This window comes from Pinus tabuliformis, chromosome J (genome assembly GCF_031772625.1).
Source record: "Pinus tabuliformis cultivar Carrire ecotype Pingquan chromosome J, CPIR1, whole genome shotgun sequence".
In the NCBI taxonomy this organism is placed as follows: Eukaryota; Viridiplantae; Streptophyta; class Pinopsida; order Pinales; family Pinaceae; genus Pinus; species Pinus tabuliformis.
The window spans coordinates 1,046,793,828-1,046,809,116 of record NC_142295.1 but is presented as its reverse complement, the minus strand read 5'-3'; positions in this window follow the sequence as shown (position 1 = coordinate 1,046,809,116).

The window sequence follows — 15,289 nt, the reverse complement described above, 5'->3', positions numbered from 1 at the left end:
AGGAACTTTCCTCGTGCTTAAATATCTATCTCATAAGAAATGGTGTCCTTGGATAGAATTGAAAGGTATATGACCAACAAGGGTCTTGATCCTGAGGTAGTCAAAAGGTTACCACCAAGAAAAGAGACTGTTGTTGTATTTGAAAATAGTACTTTCTTTCTGGGATGAAGAGGAATCCAAATCCACTCTTCAGAATATAATCCTTGAGGTTCGAAGTGGATCTTTGGTGGAAATTTTTGGCATAGTTGAATCCAGGAAGTCCTCTTCACTATCATATATTCTTGGGGAGATTGCAAAAATACCTGGAATGGTGTAATTACTATCCCTAAGATCATATTTGTATCTCCATCTTCCTTTTTTAGTCTTACCCTACATTAAAAGTATGTATTTATAACTCGACAACATTATGAATATAATTGTTACAAAATTTGTTAAAGTTTCCTAGTCAAACTTAGGACAATAGAGAAAACAAGCCAAAATGACTTGCTGACAAGTCAAACTTTCTTCTTGGTTGGTACAAAATTGCCATTCTTTTCAGAAAAAAATAACCATAGTTTGCCTGAGTTTTTCCTGTGTTTGAGTCAATCACTTCCTCTCTGGTCTCACCTAAGTTTTCACAGAGCCAAGTTTTGTAACTATAAGAACCAAAAAATGGGAAGCTTCCTCCTACCAGAGAAATGTGAGATTGCAATAGCTACAAACCAAGGACAAATGTATATTCTTGGGATGGGGTCCGCTAGGCCAGTTTTGGGGTTAAGATAACCCATGTTTTGATACATCTTATAAATAATGTAAAGTCTCCATGATTTTGTGGATGTAGAGCACGTAGATGATTAGGAGTCAAAGGGGTTTAGCCCCTTCTTTTATGTAAAGTTTTAATTGGTTTTGAGATCTAGCCATGGTCTGCAGACCATGGGATTGTATGAGAAAGGCTATAAATAGGTGTGTCTTAGAGAGTCTAAGGCATGTCTATGAAGCAATGGGTAGATAGAAGAGAAGTGATAGCGAGAAGAAGTGGGTTAGATAGGAAAAGAAAGGCTCTATAGCCAAGTGTGCAAAGGCCTAGGTAGAGTTCACAGCTAAGTGTGTGGACATCTGTAGCTGAGTGTGCAGGGTAGTTTTGAGTCTGTAATCCTTAACTGAAGATCAATAAAGACAATTTTCGAAACATTCTTGCATATTTATGTTTACTGCTATTAATATTATTTGTTGTCAATGAATAATGTGTTTTATGTAATATTGATTGAATGTTGTGCGATTAACTTTAATAAGTACTAATAAATGTATGCAATTCCTGTTAAGTACTTTCACAAAGACTCTGATGAATTATGCTATGTTTACTAATAACTTAAGTAGATCTACGTGAACACTAATCTAGGGTTGTTTTCTGATGCATGTAAGTGGATAAATTGATTGTTAAGGGTCCGCAAAGACTGATCGTGGAGCTTCGAGAAGGTTTGAAGGATGTTTTAGCAGAGTTGTAGTAACGTTCCCTAAGGGTTTATCAATCTATGTAAAGGTAGATATCAGACACTAAAAGACATCACATTGATCTATAGATGCAGAAACTTGGTTCTAGCATCCCCCATACTGCTTCGGGTCAGAATGCAGCCTCCGCTACGTGGGTTGTTTCTGAAAGGACTAGTAGTGTAGGGTTTATTTGGTTGGTGCAACTAACTTTGAACCTCAGTCATGACCCCCTAAGCCAACAAATGGTTTTGTTGTCAGGACCGAGATATTCTTGAAAGAGATGTGTGATGTCACATCACTGGAATCCGACCAATAAGGAAATTGAAAAGTGGTTGGATCGGAAGATTCATGAGTTCACGGGGCAAGAAAATGGGAATCTACACTTGTCAAAAGAAGAGTGGTTCAATAGGTATCTGTATTCATAGATACACGAGATATTCTTCTACACCTTCCCCATTGAGTTGTATGAATGGTTCGCTAAATTGACAGATAACCAAGGAAGTTCGACGCTTGATTAATCCTATAGTGCGTACTCCACAACTAGTGCAATGATTAGAAGCCTATGAAAACAAGATCGTGTGGGCTGTTAATCATTGGCTTGATCAAATTCAGGGAGGATTTGCTACAAAATTCACAGTTGATACCTTAGTGAGCTACAGCGAAGCAGAGCGGTGATTTTTCAAAGGACCACGAGGTAAGTATTTAAGATCTTTGAATACCTGGATTAAAATGTTGTTATGTGAAAAATGGGTTATGCCATTTCCTTGATGTTTGGAGCTACGTGAAGTGGAAAAATATTTAGAGATTGAGAGAGATTAGGTCTAGGATATAGTCCGTTGATCAAACCTCCTTCGAGCAACAATGAGGGAGTGGTACAAGCCTCACTGCAGAGTGTTGTCCAGCTGATAACACAGGGTTTTCCGTGAGCAAATCATCTGTCCACTCTGCCTCCACCCCTACCTCCACCGCATACGCCTTCATCCACACCTCCACCTCTACCACCTCCATTCAACATGGCAAATACGATGAGGGTGTCGATTTTCAAATCCATAGGGAGTGAAGATACATAGCAGTTTTGGTTTTTTATGAATGTTATGTGGACAATGCAACAGATTATTGATGACAAAATAAATAAGGCACCATTGGTTACCGGTCTGTAGGATCATGTGCATCACTAGAAAAGACTAAGGTTGTTTTAAACAAAGAGTTTAGTAAGCCTAAGTTTGACTCATAGTCAATAGTTTGATTTAAGGAAATCATGATGAAGGTCGATGAGCCACCTTGGGAATTAGATCAAAGGCTGAAGTGTCAAATTCGAGAAGCTAACATGTAGCTCACAGATGATCAGCATCGCGAGTGGTTTATAGCTTCACTTCTACCCCACCTGAAAATTGTTCAGTGACAAAATAATATAGGAACTCAAGTAGAAGTCTTGGAAATTACAATGATGTTACATGCAATGCGTATTTAGGATGCAGCCTTGGGGGTATAGCAGATCCACTCTGAGTTACACAGCCTCTACCTAGAATTGCAAAGCTTAAAGAAAGACAAGGAGACTAAACCAGAGGTGCATGCAGAAGTCTGGTGTCTGAAGTGCATGAGCCAGGGGAACGATAAAAACCACTATCCCATATTCCTAGATTATATTATAGGAGGGGTACTAATTCCCCTAAATTCGGAAGCCTGAGCAAGGCCGAGCATGGGGGATGCACTACAGTGCAATATTTGTTAGGTTGCTCAACAACATGCGAAAGATAATTTTCATTTACTTCAAAATCTCATCTAGGCACCCCAACAGTTTGTTTTTAACTTCAACAACTCGATGGTCCATGATGAGTGCTACTGTCACAACTATGACCCGATGATGGAAAGGTCACCTACATACCGGATGGAAGCAGAAACTTGACCTCCAGATCAGGGCACCGAAGGGATGTGCAAAGGTCATCAAGGAAGAGGATGAGGTCGCGGAGGAGGAGGACTTGGCAAAGGCCGTGGTCAGGTCATATGTTACAACTATGGACAACCAGGGCTCTATGCCTGGGATTGTAAAAATCAGGCATGCCCATCATGTCAATACTGCAGCTAGTTTGACCATACTATAGAAGAATTCCTGGGGCTAATAGCTAAGATGCAGGAGAAGAAAGCGTAGCCTCAGCAACCTATGTAGAACTTATAGATGATGAGATCTGAGCCCCACAACTAATATCAAAGCATGAATATAGTGCTAAGAAGTGGAATAATGATCGACGATGAGAAGGGTAAACAACCCAAATAGGACGGATGGGCCCGCAAGGACCCAAAGAAGGAAGTAGGTTTTGATCTGAATCACGCTAAGGAAACATTTATGGAGGCCAAGAAAAGCTTCGTTGAGGTGTCTACCTCAAGAAGCCAGGACAAGTTATAAGAAACCAGTGCTCCTGCAGAGGTTGAATCCTCTGTGCTTACTACGTTTTTGGAGACTTGCATAAAATTTTTACATGATAGCAAAGTTGTGGAAGGCCTACAGGAGTTGATAAATAAATGCACCACCAAAGAGAAGGCCCCTCATGGATACCAGGTGGTGAGAAAGATTGAAAAATATAAGGCACGAACGGGGCATGGGATGAGACTCACCATGGAGATAGGTGATTATGAGATGGACACAATCATTTTGGATATGGGGTTTGACAAAAAATTTTTGCCAAAACAAACATGGGAAAGAATGGTGAGAATTGTGCTGTAGTAGTCTCCGATTCAACTCAAGATGGTGAACCATCATAAAATCATCCCCATGGGATGATTATGCAGAGTCACAATTGATATATAGGGTGCGAGCGCAACAAATGACTTTGAGGTTATAAATATTTTTTATGATAGTAACCCATACCCTGCACTCCTGGGGACTGACTAGGCCATTGATATTAATTTGGTCATTAATCTAAAGAAGAGGAAAGTGTCGTTTGAATGGAAATTGCTTCAGGTTGTAGTATCACTGGATCCTGCGGAAGGGGCACACTATATTGAACCAATCCGAAACTATGAAGAAAGTGAGGATGAACTAGATCAAATCTACAAAATAAAAGTGTAAGACCACGACTGGATCAACCCGATGGAAGATGGATGGATTACATGGGACCAAGAGAGTTCCTGCACCTTTGATTTAGACGAAGAGTTGGAACATTGGCAAAATCGGTTGCATGAAGTAAACACACTACGTTGCAATATGATGATGAACTCGTTGCACTGTGTCTCGTCAGAGGTAAGGAAATTACCCTATTATGATGGTTTAATTGACATAGATAAGTTTTTGGATGCATTTGAGTACGAAGTCCCTGAGTATCACCACTTCTAAGCATTGGAATTGGTCATGTGCACTACGCCTGCATGATGGTGGGGCACGCTTAAAGATAGTTTTGATGGATGTCAAGATTAGAAAAGAATGGTGAGGTTATGGTTTGGGTGTCCTAACACTAGATTGGCTGACAAATATAGAGGCAAGGATGATCCGCATGATCACTTAGAAAAATGGATGAAAGCATGGGGGACAGAATCGCAACCAGAGTGGGTACACATATTTTACAATACTTTGGATACAATCCCCATGAACTGGTATCTGGGAATGGAGTTCTGCCATGGCACCGTGGAATGGGATATATTGAGGGAAGGGATCTTATTGACCTTTAGCTTTAAAGATGACTTCATAATTGATGAAGCATTAGAGAATATTAAGGCAGTTATATTCAGAACACTCAAGAACCTATGGAATGGATCCAACCAGACTAGAGCACTGAGCTATGCCATGCACTGGAATGCTATAATGTGGCCGCTGAAGAGGAGGATGAAGATCCAAGAAACATTAATATTCCACAGGAAAAATGGAATTGCGACGTTGAAGACCCACAAATTGATAACCCAGACATCATCGTTTCATTGAAGACAAAGCAAGTAACATTGGTATTGAAGTAGAACCTAAGTTTGCAAATATTGGAGATTATTGGGATGATGCTACTGTGGACAAAGTTGCTAAGTTATTCTGCGAATACCAGGACCTATTCCCTATGAACGTTTCATATTTGAAGGGCATAGTTGGCGATTTGGGCATTATGAACATCACTCTGAAGCCGGATGCAAAGCCTATTAAAAATAGACCGTATTGCCTTAATCCTAAATATAAGGAAAAGGTTCGCCTTGAGTTGGGTAATATGCTGGAAGTAAACACCATAAAACCAGTTGAAGAATCTGATTGGGTGAGCACAATGGTAGTTTAGGAAAAGAGAAAAAGGGTGAGATCAAGATTTGTGTAGACTTGTGGAAGCTTAATGATGTGTGTGTCCATGACCCATTCCCAGCACCATTTACCAATGAAGTTTTAGACAATGTTAGAGGGCAGGAGGCCTACTCATTCACTGATGGCTTTTCAAGGTATCATTAGATTAAGATCGCACCTGAGGATAGGAGCAAAATGACCTTTTCAATGGAGTGGGGTTGTTTTCAGTACATTGTGATGTTGTTTGGACTTAAGAATATGCCTGCGATATTTTCTCTCATAGTCATCACAGTGTTCAAGGAGTTCATTCATAAGTTCTTGAAAGTGTACTTTGATGACTGGACGGTGTTCAGATTAGTAAAATTCCATTTAGCAAGTATGCACCTCATGTTGGATACGTGTTGCAGATACCAGACCATGCTGAATTTGAAGAAATGCATCTTCTGTGTTCCCTTTGGAATCTTATTGGGTTATGTGGTGTGCAAGCAAGGGTTGATGGTGGACCCTGCAAAGATTTTGTTGATAGTGAATATAAAGGACCCAAGGAACATGAAGTAGTTGTACATGACATTGGGACATATGGGATATTATAAAAAATTTATCAAAGCATATGCTCAAATTACCACACCGATGGAGAAACTGTTGAAGAAGGATGCAATGTTTTGTTGGGATGAAGAATGTCAACGTAGCTTAGATGTATTGAAATAAAATATGGTCACCGCACCAAACTTGGTATTCCCTAATTGGAAAAACGAGTTTCATGTACATGTGGATGCCTATTACATTACATTGGGTGCAGTGTTAACACGAGCTGGTGAAGGAGAAATGGACCACCATATAACCTTTGTGAGTAGGAAATTATCGAAGGCCGAGAAGAATTATTCAATGACTAAGCGTGAAGGATTGGCCATGGTGTATGCGCTACAAAAATTCAGGCACTACTAGTTAGGAGGGCATTTTAAAATGTACATAAATCATTCTTCCTTGAGGTACCTTGTCAATAATCCTGTGTTGGGGGGGAAGATTTGTAGATGGTTGCTACTATTGCAAGACTATGACTTTGAAGTAATTGTGAAGCTAGAGAGGTTAAATACAGGACCTGACCATCTGTCACGGATCGAAACAGGAGAGGAGATCAATAATCGAGAGGAAGGGTTTCCATATGCACAACAAGTATCTGTATTCATAGATACACGAGATCTTCTTCTAGACCTTCCCCATTGAGTTGTATGAGTGGTTGGCTAAATTGACAGATAACCAAGGAAGTTGGAAGCTTGATTAATCCTATAGTACAGACTCCAGAACTAGTGCAATGATTAGAAGCCTATGAAAATAAGATCGTGTTGGATGTTGATCATTGGCTCGATCAGATTTAGGGAGGATTTGTTACAGAATTCGCAGTTGATACCTCAGTGAGCTACAACGAAGCAAAGCGGTGATTTTTCAAAGGACCACGAGGTAAGTATTTAAGATCTTTGAATACCTGGATTAAAATGTTGTTATGTGAAAAATGGGTTATGCCATTTCGTTGATGTTTGGAGCTACGTGAAGTACAAAAATATTTAGAGATTGAGAGAGATTAGGTCTAGGATATAGTCCGTTGATCAAACCTCCTTCGAGCAACGACGAGGGAGTGGTACAAGCCTCATTGCAGAGTGTTGTCCACCTGATAACACAGGGTTTTCCGCGAGAAAATCATCCGTCCACTCTGCCTCCACCCCCACCTCCACCGCATACACCTTCGTCCACACCTCCACCTCTACCACCTCCATTCAACACGGCAAATACGATGAGGGTGCCAATTTTCAAAGCCATACGGTGTGAAGATACATAGCAGTTTTGGTTTGTTATGAATGTTGTGTGGACAATGCAACAAATTATTGATGAAAAAATAAATAAGGAACCATTGGTTACCGGTCTGTAGGATCGCGTGCATCACTAGCAAAGACTAAGGTTGTTTTAAACAAAGAGTTTAGTAAGCCTAAGTTTGACTCACAGTCAATAGTTGGATTTAAGGAAATCATGATGAGGGTCGATGAGACACCTTGGGAATTAGATCAAAGGCTGAAGTGTCAAATTCGAGAAGCTAACATGTAGCTCACAGATGATCAGCATCGCGAGTGGTTTATAGCTTCTCTTCTACCCCACCTGAAAATTGCTCAGTCACAACAGAATATAGGAACTCAAGCAGAAGCCTTGGAAATTACAATGATGTTACATGCAATTCCTATTTAGGATGCAGCCTTGGGGGTATAGCAGATCCAATCTGAGTTACAGAGCCTCTTCCTAGAATTGCAAAGCTTGAAGAAAGACAAGGAGACTAAACCAGAGGTGCATGCAGAATTCTGGTGTCTGAAGTGCATGAGCCAGGGGAACGATAAAGACCACTATCCCATATTCGTGAATTATATAATAGGTGGGGTACCAATTCCCCTAAAGTCGGAAGCCCGAGCAAGGCCGAGCATGGGGGATGCACTACAGTGCACTATTTGTTAGGTTGCTCAAAAACATGCAACATATAATTGTCATATACATCAAAATCTCATCCAGGCACCTGAACAGTTTTTTTTAACTTCAGCAAATCTATGGGCCATGATGAGCGCTACTGTCGCAGCTGTGACCCGATGATTGAAAGGTCACCTGCATACCAGATGGAAGCAGAAACTTGGCCTCCAGATCAGGGCACCGAAGGGATGTGCAAAGGTTATCAAGGAAGAGGACGAGGTTGCGGAGGAGGAGGACCTGGCAGAGGCTGTGGTCAGGTCATATGCTACAACTATGGACAACCATGGCACTATGCCTGGGAGTGTCAGAATCAGCCATGCCCATCATGTCAATACTGCAGCGAGTTTGGCCATACTATAGAAGAATTCCTAGAGCTGATAGCTAAGATGCAAGAGAAGAAAGCATAGCCTCAGCAACCTATGCAGAACTTATAGATGATGAGATCCGATTCCAACAAGTAAGATCAAAGCATGAATATAGTGCTAAGAAGTGGAATAATGACCGACGATGAGAAGGGTAAACAACCCAAATAGGACGGATGGGTCCGCAAGGACCCAAAGAAGGAAGTAGGTTTTGATCTGAATCACACTAAGGAAACATTTATGGAGGCCACGAAAAGCTTCGCTGAGGTGTCTACCTCAAGAAGCCAGGACAAGGTACAAGAAACCAGTGCTCCTACAGAGGTTGACTCCTCTATGCTTACTACGCTTTTGGAGACTTGCATAAAATTGTTACATGATAGCAAAGTTGTGGAACGCCTACAGGAGTTGATAAATAAATGCAGAACCAAAGAAAAGGTCCCTCATGGATACCAGGTGGTGAGAAAGATTGAAAAATATAAGGCACGAACGGGGCACGGGATGAGGCTCGCCATGGAGATAGGTGATTATGAGATGGACTCAGTCATTTTGGATATGGGGTTTGACAAAAAAAATTTGCCAAGAAAAACATGGGAAAGAATGGTGAGAATTGCGCTGTAGTAGTCTCCGATTCAACTCAAGATGGTGAACCATCATAAAATCATCCCCATGGGATGCTTATGCAAAGTCATAGTTGATATAGAGGGTGCGAGCGCAACAACTGACTTTGAAGTTATAAAGATTTTTTATGATAGTAACCCATACCCTGCACTCCTGGGGATTGACTCGGCCATTGATATTAATTTGGTCATTAATCTAAAGAAGAGGAAAATGTCGTTTGAATGGAAATTGCTTCAGGTTGTAGTATCGCTGGATCCTACAGAAGGAGCACGCTATAGTGAACCAATCCGAAACTATCAAGAAAGTGAGGATGAGCTAGATCAAATCTACAAAATAAAAGTGCAAGACCACGACTGGATCAACCCGATGGAAGATGGATGGATTACATGGGACCAGGAGAGTTCCTGCACCTCTGATTCAGACAAAGAGTTGGAACATTGGCAAAATCGGTTGCATGAAGTAAACACACTACGTTGCAATATGATGATGAATTCATTGCACTGTGTCCCGTCAGAGGTAAAGAAATTACCCTATTATGATGGTTTAACTGACGTAGATAATTTTTTGGATGAATTTGAGTACGAAGTCCATGAGTATCACCACTTCCAAGCATTAGAATTGTTCGTGCTCACTACGCCTGCATGATGGTGGGGCACGCTTAAAGATAGTTTTGGTGGATGTCGAGATTAGAAAATAATGGTGAGGTTATGGTTTGGGTGTCCTAACACTAGATTGGCTGACAAATATAGAGGCAAGGATGATCCACATGATCACTTAGAAAAATGGATGAAAGCATGGGGGACAGAATCGTAACTAGAGTGGGTACACATATTTTACAATACTTTGGATACTATCCCCATGAACTGGTATATGGGAATGGAGTTCTGCCATGGCACCACAGAATGGGATATATTGAGGGAAGGGATGTTATTGACCTTTAGCTTTAAAGATGACTTCACAATTGATGGCACTAGAGAATATTAAGGCAGTTATATTTAGAACACTCAAGAACCTATGGAATGGATCCAACCAGACTAGAGCACTGAGCTATGCCATGCATTGGAATGCTATAATGTGGCCGCTGAAGAGGAGGATGAGGATCCAAGAAACATTAATATTCCACAGGCAGAATGGAATTGCGACGTCGAAGACCCAAAAATAGATATCCCAAACATCACAGTTTCATTGAAGACAAAGCAAGTAACATTGGTACTGAAGTAGAACCTAAGTTTGCAAAGATTGGAGATTATTGGGATGATGCTATTGTGGACAAAGTTGCTAAGTTATTCTGCGAATACCAGGGCCTATTCCCTACCAAATTTTCGTATTTGAAGGGCATAGTTGGCGATTTGGGCATTATGAACATCACTTTGAAGCCAGACGCAAAGCCTATTAAAAATAGGTCGTATTGCATTAATCCTAAATACAAGGAAAAGGTTCGCCTAGAGTTGGGTAATATGCTAGAAGTAAGCACCATAAAACCAGTTGAAGAATTTGATTAGGTGAGGCCAATGGTGGTTCAGGAAAAGAAAAAAGGGTGAGATCAAGATTTGAGTAGACTTGCGGAAGCTTAATGATGCGTGTGTCGATGACCCATTCCCAACACCATTTACCAATGAAGTTTTAAACAATGTTAGAGGGCAGGAGGCCTACTCATTCAATGACGGGTTTTCAAGGTATCATTAGATTAAAATCGCGCCTGAGGATAGGAGCAAAATGACCTTTTCGATGGAGTGGGGTTGTTTTCAGTACACTATGATGTTGTTTGGACTTAAGAATATTCCTGCGATATTTTCTCTCATAGTCATCGCAGTGTTCAAGGAGTTCATTCATAAGTTCTTGGAAGTGTACTTTGATGACTGGACAGTGTTTGGATTAGTAAAATTCCATTTAGCAAGTATGAACCTCATGTTGGATACGTGTCGCAGATACCACACCATGTTGAATTTGAAGAAATGCATCTTCTGTGTTCCCTTTGGAATCTTATTGGGTTATGTGGTGTGCAAGCAAGGGTTGATGGTGGACCCTGCAAAGATTTTGTTGATAGTGAATATAGAGGACCCAAGGAACATGAAGTAGTTGTACATGACATTGGGACATATGGGATATTATAGAAAATTTATCAAAGCATATGCTCAAATTACCACACCTATGGAGAAATTGTTGAAGAAGGATGCAACATTCTGTTGGGATGAAGAATGTCAGTGTAGCTTAGATGTATTGAGATAAAATATGGTCACCGCACCGAAATTGTATTCCCTGATTGGAAAAAGGAGTTTCATGTACATGTGGATGCCTATTGCATTACATTGGGTGCAGTGTTAACACAAGCTGGTGAAGGAGAAATGGACCATCATATAGCCTTTGTGAGTAGGAAATTATCAAAGGCCGAGAAGAATTATTCAATGTCTAAGCACGAAGGATTGGCCATGGTGTACACGCTACAAAAATTTAGGCACTATCAGTTAGGAGGGCATTTTAAAATGTACATAAATCATTCTTCCTTGAGGTACCTGGTCAATAATCCTGTGTTGGGGGGGAAGATTTGTAGATGGTTGCTAAAATTGAAACACTATGACTTTGAAGTAATTGTGAAGCTAGGGAGGTTAAATACAGGACCTGACCATCTGTCACAGATCAAAACAGGAGAGGAGCTCAATAATCTAGAGGAAGGGTTTCCATATGCACAACTATGTGTAGTGCACGTAGTGGATAATCATTTTGTAGATATTATTCACTTCTTGACTACGAGGATGGCACCGAAAGGGTATACAAGTCAGCAAAAGAAGGAACTAGTAGTGCGCACAGAAGATTTTTCAGTTATCGCAGGATATTTATATAAGATGGGTGCTAATGAAATATTGCAAACATATGTGCTGGACTTTGAGAGGGATAGAATTCTCACTGAAGTTCATGGGTGAGTTGCGAGAGGTCATTATGCAGGAAAGGCGACTGCGCATAATATTTTTCATGCACTTCTATGGTTGCCAACTCTGCACAAGGATTCCAAAGTGTATTGTAAGTGATGCGATGCATGTCAAAGAACTAACAGACCATCGCGAAGGGAAGAATTTCCATTACAAACTCAAGTATCTTTGCAGCCCTTTCAGAAATAGGCAATCGATTTCATTGGGCCAATTCAACCCCCAAGGAAGAAAACTAGTGCACGCTATATCATCATCGCAACAGAATATCTAACCAGATGGGCAGAAGCACAGCTAGTCAAGGATTGTACAAGGGCTATGAAAACAAAGCTTCTGTTTGAATATGTCTTAACCAGATTTGGTTCTTCGAAAGTGTTGATGAGTGACAGAGGTACGAACCTTCTTAACAAAATGATCAGCACCCTGACTGAAGAATTCCAGGTCTACCATTAGAAGATTACATTGTATCACCCACAGGCCGATGGGACTATTGAAGCCTTTCATAAGATTTTGGAGCACGCACTAACAAATATCTGCAACGCACTGTAAAATGATTGGGATGTGCATGTACCTGAAGCATTATGCGCTTATAGGACCACTTGCAAGAAGCTGACAAGGAAAGCTTTATTTAGATTGGTATATGGGGTCGAAGCTTTAATGTCAATGGAGTATATTGTGCCCAGTATGCGCATAGCAGCTCTCATAGGTATGGAAGATTGCGAGATCTTGGAGGAACCACTTTCACAGATGATGGAGCTTGAAGAGGATTTATTTTTGGTTGGATTCCATCAAAAAGTATAGAAGGAGCGTGGAAATGCGTGGCATGATCGCCATATCAAAATTCGTACATTCAAGGTAAATGATCTTGTCCTATTATATGATAGTAAATTCACTAAGTTTCTCGGAAAATTCTAGATGCATTGGCTAGGGCCATATATTATCAAACAAATTACAGATGGATGCATTGTTTATCTCATGAAGCTGAATGGAGAACCTTTTCCAGGAAGAGTGAATGGGATCAAATTGAAATTGTATATAGGAGATCCTGCACAATGACTATATTGAAATAGGATAGTCTTAGTGCTACAGGTAGTTGCAAGGGAGCGTGGGACTATAAACTACACTGCCTAGTTTGGAGGAAAACGCAACAAGTAGGCTACACAAAAAGTGACAAAGTTGCAATGTATGGAGTTGCGCGTAGGAAGCTACACCATGGAGGGAGGTGCCACGCAGCACGACAAAAAAGTGACCGTTGGAGTTATTCTTCATGACTTGATGACCAGAAGACAGTTAAGAGGAGCGGGATGGAAGCATTTAAGGTAAAAATATTTGAAGGTATGCCACCAAAATAGCATTAATTGTCAGCATTTGGGGGGAAATGTCGGATTTGAATTCAAAATTACCTATAAATTACGCATGCCAGTCCAACAGAGAAGACTTTACACCCTCAGAATTGCTAGTGAGATTTGTTTTTTGTCACCTATGAACAGATCGCATTGGGAAGATTTAGTTGCGAGACATGCATTTACTAAGTTGTCTGAGCTAAACCAAAATTTTATTCTAAATAAAATGCTTGGACGAAGTCCTGCTGAGACTATGAGCATTGGTGGCAATGTTGCCTCTAAGGGAGCTGCCCTGGAAGTTGTAAGTATGGAAGCTTCGAATCCTATGCCTACGATGTCAAGGTCGCCTAGGCCGAAGCATACCCCTACCAGAGTGTTGGAAATAATACTAGGGGGGCAGGATGAATCAATATTAGCATATCAATAATTTTTCATTTCCATAATCAGATTCATATACGCTACTTCAGTTAAGGGAACTCTTGTGTACATGCAACTATGTTTAATGAAACTAGCGTATATCCAAAAATATTATGATTCAGTTAATTCATCATATGTTAATCTTTAATCAGTGCATCAGAACTTCATTAACCATATAAATAGTAACTAGGTGCAGTAAAAACATAACATATCATCACACATAAGAAACACACATGAACACCAAGATATGAGGTGGAAACCTAATGTGGGAAAAAAACCACCTGCTGTTGTTTTTTTAATATAAGAAAAACCTATTTACAATCTTGTATTGGAGCAGACTCATACCAGTACGCAGGCACACACTTGTAAAAGTCTACAACCTTCTCTAATTCTCTAGATTCTACTGGAAGGGAGCTACAACCCCCTAGCCCTTGTATTAGCTGAAATATGTACTAGTACATAAGCGTCGACCTACAGAAGGCTACGACCTTCTCTTTTCTTTTAGGGACCACGTTTCATAAATCTTCAGACTGGATCCATTAATAACATCAAAGCACAAAATCAATCACCACTGTAATACAACCATCAACTATATCCGCATCATCAGTCTCTGAATCACTCAACAACTGAATCATTGAAACCTTGTTATAAAAACACAGTCACCAGAACACAGAGCAGAACCCAGAACTCTACAACAACCGCTTGAACCAACATCAACCTCAAATATCAAATCTCATAATGTATATGCTACTTGGCTATGTCAAACTAGCATGTATACACCGTTTCACCAAAGGGAACCAGCGTATAGATATGAAAATAATTACTTATACCTTCACTGCAATTTACTACTTCAGATATACCCAGATCATCAGATTTAAAGGATAAGATATGCGTCAGTATTTAAAACTGAACTAATCATGATCATACCATATAATGATAATGCATTTATTCTTCATGATCCTAGTTCATCAACCTTCATTTTCCACATAGGTGCATCGTTAGCAAAGCATCACATACCCATAACCTGCATACTAGATCTCACACTTCATTAGATATTCATCACTTGCACACTTGGCCTAATGATCTTCTCCTCCTTTTATAGTCTTAGGCCTTTCTTAATACCATGGACCAAAACCACTTAGGACCAATACCTTGGACCAAATACCTAAGGTCAATACCTCGGACCAATTCCATGAACCAAAATACCATGGACCAAAATTTAGTTTTCCAACATGTACGTGCTTTCCCTTCTATGAAAATGCGTGTGTATGTCATATGCACCTTTTGTTCTGTTAACCCATGTGCATATGCTCCTTTTCTAAGTTGAACCTACGTATACCTCTTTTTCTTCATTCTTTTAGTTTAAAACATTAATTCTTTGCTATTAACCTGCTGCACTGTGAT